The sequence below is a fragment of the Delphinapterus leucas genome, chromosome 2 (genome assembly GCF_059928025.1).
Source record: "Delphinapterus leucas isolate spDelLeu-1000000601 "Yukka" chromosome 2, BTC_Dleu_Yukka2, whole genome shotgun sequence".
Taxonomy (NCBI): domain Eukaryota; kingdom Metazoa; phylum Chordata; class Mammalia; order Artiodactyla; family Monodontidae; genus Delphinapterus; species Delphinapterus leucas.
Window position 1 is genome coordinate 116126447 of NC_143130.1, and position 6877 is coordinate 116133323.

Sequence of the window (6877 nt, forward strand, 5' to 3'; positions counted from 1 at the left end):
TTACAGAGTTTACTTAACATCCATATGTATATTACTAAATTTCCTGTCTATATTATATATTGAACATATAACTCATGCCAAAACTGAAGAAAGGACTTTTCATTTTTAAAAGTATTTCTTACAAAAATTCGATATGAAGAAATGATAGCTAAATTAGCACTTGAAAAAGGCAAAAGAAAATTATATACTGTATATAATTATGCCTCATTATGACCTCTGTACATTTTCTGGAAAAGTTAGGCATTAAAAACACACACAACAGGAACACCTTAAAGGTCAGAGCCTGATGAAAGAAAACTGCAATAGTTAATTATGAAGGATGAGATTAATGTTCTAGTAGGAACGTACATTTTTGCTTGAGAATACTTAAAATATGCAATTTCCCTTTCATGTATTTTGTTTCATATCTGAAAGAGGTGATGGAGAGAGAAAATTCAAAGTATAAGTATAAATTAAATTTTAATTTAATGAAATGAAAATGTGGGCTTTTCATCTGATTTTTCTTCACTTAGGTCTTTTTGCCCCTAAAGGTAATAGTTTTAAGAGTAAATACTGAGGTCTCAATTTGTAAAAAATTTATCTCAAAATTTCTCATTATCTTCAAAAGATATTTTCTAAGATGGCAGAATTCCTGGATCATATTTGCTGAGTTTCACACTGGCAACACACCTAACTATACACATTTTCCCCCCACATGTTTATTGGAGTATAATCGCTTTACAATATTCTGTTAGTTTCTGCTGTACAACAAAGTGAATCAGCTATATGTATACATATATCCCCATATCCCCTCCATCTTGAGCCTCCCTCCCACCCTCCCTATCCCATCCCTCCAGGTCATCACAAAGCATCGAATTGATCTCCCTGTGCTATGCAGCAGCTTCCCACTAGCCATCCATTTTACATTTGGTGGTGTATATATGTCAATGCTATTCTCTCACTTCATCCCACTTTCCCCTTCCCCCACTGAGTCCTCAAGTCCATTCTCTACGTCTGCATCTTTATTCCTATCCTGCCACTAGGTTCATCAGTTCCGCTCTTTCAGATTCTATATATATGCGTTAGCATACGGTATTTGTTTTTCTCCTTCTGACTTACTTGACTCTGTATGACAGACTCTAGGTCCATCCACCTCACTACAAATAACTCAATTTCATTCCTTTTTATGGTTGAGTAATATTCCATTGTATATATGTGCCATATCTTCTTTATCTATTCATCTGTCGATGGACACTTGGGTTGCTTCCATGTCCTAGCTATTGTAAATAGTGCTGCAATGAACATTGCGGTACATGACTCTTTTTGAATTATGGTTTTCTCTGGGTATATGCCCAGTAGTGGGATTGCTAGATCATATGGTAATTCTATTTTTCATTTTTTAAGGAACCTCCATACTGTTCTTCATAGTGGTTGTATCAATTTACATTCCCACCATAGTGCAGGAGGGTTCCCTTTTCTACACACCCTCTCCAGCATTTATTGTTTCTAGATTTTTTGATTTTGGCCATTCTAACTGGTGGGAGGTGATACCTCACTGTGGTTTTGATTTGCATTTTTCTAATGATTAGTGATGTTGAGTATCCTTTCATGTATTTGTTGGTCATCTTGTATGTCTTCTTTGGAGAAATGTCTATTTAGGTCTTCCATGCATTTTTGTTTGTTTTTTTTTGATATTGAGCTGCATGAGTTGCTTGTATGTTTTGGAGATTAATCCTTTGTCAGTTGCTTCATTTGCAAATATTTTCTCCCATTCTGAGAGTTGTCTTTTCATCTTGTTTATGGTTTCCTTTACTGTGCCAAAGATTTTAAGTTTCATTAGGTCCCATTTGTTTATTGTTTTTATTTCCATTCCTCTAGGAGGTGGGTCAGAAAGGATTTGCTGTGACTTATGTCATAGAGTGTTCTGCCTATGTTTTCCTCTAAGAGTTTTATAGTGTCTGGCCTTACATTTAGGTCTTTAATCCATTTTGAGTTTACTTCTGTGTATGGTGTTAGGGAGTGTTCTAATTTCATTCTTTTACATGTAGCCATCCAGTTTTCCCAGCACCACTTATTGAAGAGGCTGTCTTTTCTCCATTGTATATCCTTGCCTCCTTTGTCAAAGATAAGGTGACCATATGTGCATGGGTTTATCTCTGGGCTTTCTATCCTGTTCTGTTGATCTATATTTCTGTTTTTGTGCCAGTACCATACTGTCTTGATTACTGTAGCTTTCTAGTATAGTCTGAAGTCAGGGAGTCTGATTCTTCCAGCTCCATTTTTCTTTCTCAAGATTGCTTTGGCTATTCGGGGTCTTTTGTGTTTCCATACAAATTGTAAAATTTCTTGTTCTAGTTCTGTGAAAAATGCCATTGGTAGTTTGATAGGGATTGTATTGAACCTGTAGATTGCTTTGGGTAGTATAGTCATTTTCATAATATTGATTCTTCTAATCCAGGAGCATGGTATATCTCTCCATCTGTCACCTTTGATTTCTTTCATCAGTGTTTTATGGTTTTCTGAGTACAGGTCTTTTGTCTCCTTAGGTAGGTTTAATCCTTGGTATTTTATTCTTTTTGTTGCAATGGTAAATGGGATTGTTTCCTTAATTTCTCTTTCTGATCTTTTGTTGTTAGTGTACAGGAATGCAAGAGATTTCTGTGCAAAGAGATTTTTGTATCCTGCAACCTTACCAAATGCATTGATTAGTTCTAGTAGCTTTCTGGTGGCATCTTTAGGATTTTCTATGTATAGGACCATGTCATCTGCAAACAGTGACAGTTTTACTTCTTCTTTTCCAATTTGTTTTCCTTTTATTTATTTTTCTTCTCTGATTGCCGTGGCTACGACTTCCAATACTATGTTGAATAATAGTGGCAAGGGTGGACCTCATTGTCTTGTTTCTGATTTTAGAAAATGCTTTCAGTTTTTCACCACTGAGAATGATTGCTGTGGGTTTGTCATATATGACTTTTATTATGTTGAAGTAGGTTCCCTCTGTGCCCACTTTCTTAAGAGTTTTTATAATAAATGGGTGTTGAATTTTGTCAAAAGCTTTTGCTGCATCTATTGTGATGATCATATGGTTTCTATTCTTTAATTTGTTAATATAGTGTATCACATTGATTGTTTTGCATATATTGAAGAATCTTTACATCCCTGGGATAAATACCAGTTGATCATGGTGTATGATCTTTTAAATGTGTCATTGGATTCTGCTTGCTAGTATTTTGTTGAGGATTTTTGCATCTATGTTTATCAGTGATATTGTTCTGTAATTTTCTTTCTTTGTGATATCCTTTAACTGGTTTTGGTATCAGGATGATGGTGACCTCATAGAATGAGTTTGGGAGTATTCCTCCCTCTGCAATTTTTTGGAAGAGTTTGAGGATGATAGATGTTAACTCTTCTCTAATTGTTTGACAGAATTCACCTGTGAAGCCTTCTTGTCCTGGACTTTTGTTTGTTGGAAGATTTTAAATTACAATTTCAATTTCATTACCTGTGATTCATCTGCTTATATTTTCTAATTCTTCCTGGTTCAATCTTAGAAAGTTGTACCTTTCCAAGAATTTGTCCATTTCCTCTGGGTTGTCAATTTTATTGGCATATAGTTGTTTGTAGTAGTCTCTTATGATCCTTTGTGTTTCTGCAGTGTCAGTTGTGATTTCTCCTTTTTCATTTCTAATTCTAGTGATTTGTGTCCTCTCCCTTTTTTTCTTGATGTATCTGGCTAAGGGTTTATCGATTTTGTTTATCTTCTCACAGAACCAGCTTTTAGTTTCATTGATCTTTGCTACTGTTTTCTTTGTTTCTATTTCATTTATTACTGCTCTGATCTTTACGACTTCTTTCCTTCTACTAACTTTGGGGTTTTGTTCTTTTTCTAGTTGCTTTAGGTGTAAGGTTAGATTGTTTGAGATTTTTCTTGCTTCTTGATGTGAGTTTGAATTGCTATAAACTTCCCTCTTAGAACTGCTTTTGCTGCATCCCATACGTTTTGGATCATCTTGTTTTTGTTGTCATTTGTTTCTAGGTAGTTTTTAAAAATTTCTTCTTTGATTTCTTCAGTGATCTCTTGGTTATTTAGAAGCACAGTCTTTAGCCTCCATGTATTTGCTTTTTTTACAGTTTTTTTCCTGTGATTGATTTCTAATCTCATAGAGCTTTGGTTGGAAAAGATGCTTGAAAAGATTTCAATTTTCTTAAATTTTACAAGGCTTGATTTGAGACCCAAGATGTGATGTATTCTGAAGAACGTTCCATGTGCACTTGAGAAGAAAGTGTATTCTTCTGCTTTCAGGTGGAATATCCTAAAAATATCGATTAGGTCTATCTGGTCTATTGTGTCATTTAAAGATTGTGTTTATTTATTTTCTGTCTGGATGATCTGTCTGTTGGTATAAGTAGGGTGTTAAAGTCCCCCACTATTATTGTGTTACTGTCAATTTCTCCTTTATGGCTGTTAGCAGTTGCCTTATGTATTGAGGTGCTCCTATGTAGAGTGCACAAATATTTATAATTGTTATGTTTTCTTCTTGGATTGATCCATTGATCATTATGTAGAGTCCTTCCTTATCTTTTGTAACAGTCTTTACTCTGAAGTCTATTTTATCTGATATGAGTATTGCTACTCCAGCTTCCTTGTGATTCCATTTGCATGGAATATCTTTTTCCATCCCCTCACTTTAAGTCTGTATGTGTCCCTAGGTCTGAAGTGGGCTTCCTGTAGACAGTGTATATAAGGGTCTTGTTTTTGTATCCATTCAGCCAGTCTGTGTCTTTTGGTTGGAGGATTTAATCCATTCACATTCAAGGTGATTATTGATATGTATGTTCCTATTACCATTTTCGTAATTGTTTTGGGTTTGTTTTTCTGGGTCTTTTTCTTCTCTTGTGTTTCATGCTTAGAGAAGATCCTTTAGCATTTGTTGTAAAGCTGGTTTGGTGGTACTGAATTCTCTTAGCTTTTGTTTGTCTGTAAAACTTTTGATTTCTCTGTGGAATCTAAATGAGATCCTTTCTGGGTAGAGTAATCTTGGTTGTAGGTTTTTCCCTTTCATCACTTTAAGTATATCATGCCACTCCCTTCTGGCTTGTAGAGTTTCTGCTGAGAAATCAGCTGATAACTTTATGGGGATTCCCTTGTATGTTATTTTTTGCTTTTCCCTTGCTGCTTTTAATATTTTTTTCTTTGAATTTATTTTTTGTTCATTTGATTAATATGTGTCTTGGTGTCTTTCTCCTAGGGTTTAGCCTGTATGGGACTCTGCAGTTCCTAGCCTTAAGTGGCTCTTTCCTTTCCCATGTTAGGGAAGTTTTCAACTATAATCTCTTCAAATATTTTCTCAGACACTTTCTTTTTCTCTTCTTCTTCTGGTAGCCCTATAATTCGAATGTTGGTACATTTAATGTTGTCCAAGAGGTCTCTGAGACTGTCCTCAAATCTTTTCATTCTTTTCTCTTTATCCTGCTCCATGACAGTTATTTCCACCATTTTATCTTCCAGCTAACTTATCTGTTCTTCTGCCTCAGTTATTCTGCTATTGATTCCTTCTAGAGTATTTTTAATTTCAGTTATTTGTTGTTCATCACTGTTTGTTTGCTCTTTAGTTCTTCTAGTCCTTGTTAAATGTTTCTTGTATTTTCTCCATTCTGTTTCTGAGGTTTTGGATCATCTTTACTATCATTACTCTGAATTCTTTTGCAGGTAGGTTGCCTATTTCATCTTCATTTATTTGGTCTTGTAGGTTTTTACCTTGCTCCTTCGTCTGTAACATATTTTTTTGTCATTTCATTATTTTTTGATGGGTGAGGCTGTATTCCTGTCTTACTTGTTGTTTGGCCTGAGGCATCCAGCACTGAAATTTGCAGGCAATTAGGTAGAGCCAGGTCTTGGTGCCAAGATGAGGACCTCCGAGAGGCCTCACTCCGATTAATATTCCCGGAGGTTCTCTGTTAGCCCAGTGGTTTGGACTCAGTGCTCCCACCACAGGAGCTCAGGCCTGACCCCCAGCCTGGGAACCAAGATCCCGCAAGCTGTGTGATGTGGCAAAAGAAAAGAAAAAATGTAGCAGTACAATAACAAAGCATAAAAAATAAAATTAGAAAGATAAATAATATATTAGAAAAAATATATATAATTGAAACACCTGCAACAAGGTAAAACAAAACCACAACAGAAAAAAGAAAGAAGAAAAACAAAAAGAGAACAAGCCAAAAGGAGCAGAACAATAACAAAGTATAAAATAAAATTAGAAAAATAAAAGATTTATTAGAAAAAATATAAATGAATCAACAACAACAAGGTAAAACAGAACCCCAACCTAAAAGAAGAAAAAAAAAAAAGGCCAGAAAAGCCTTAGCTACGGGGGTGGAGCTTAGACAGGGGTGGAACTTAGGTTTAGGGTGGGGTAGGGTCTATGTGAGGTGATGTTCAAGTGTGGGGCGGGGCCTAGGCTTAGGATCTGCATGGAAGGGGAGAGGCAGCATGTCCAGAGGGGGACCTCCAGAGTGTGGAGTTTAGAGTTTAAAGGTAAGGCCCTGGATGAGGGTGTGTGGGTGGGGTTTAGGCCCAGCGTGGTTGGAGGGCTTCTCCCAGTGCCGCATGTAGAGGTGGGGCCCTGGGTGAGGGTGTAGGGGTGGGGTTTGGGTTCTGCACAGCAGGAGGGAGGCTCTAAGGGCAGAGGATTAGGCCGGGGATCCCAACAGACTCCATGGTGCCCAAGAGGGCAGGAAAAGTGCTGACCATGCTCCCTTCCATTCCTCTGCACCCCCCCCACCCAGGGTCTCCCCCATCACTGCTGGACCCCTAACCATGGTCGGGTCCCGCTGGGTGTAGGAACTCCTCCCCTCCCCCAGCTGCCCCTCAGGGGTGCCAGTCCTGTAGGCCCAGCCT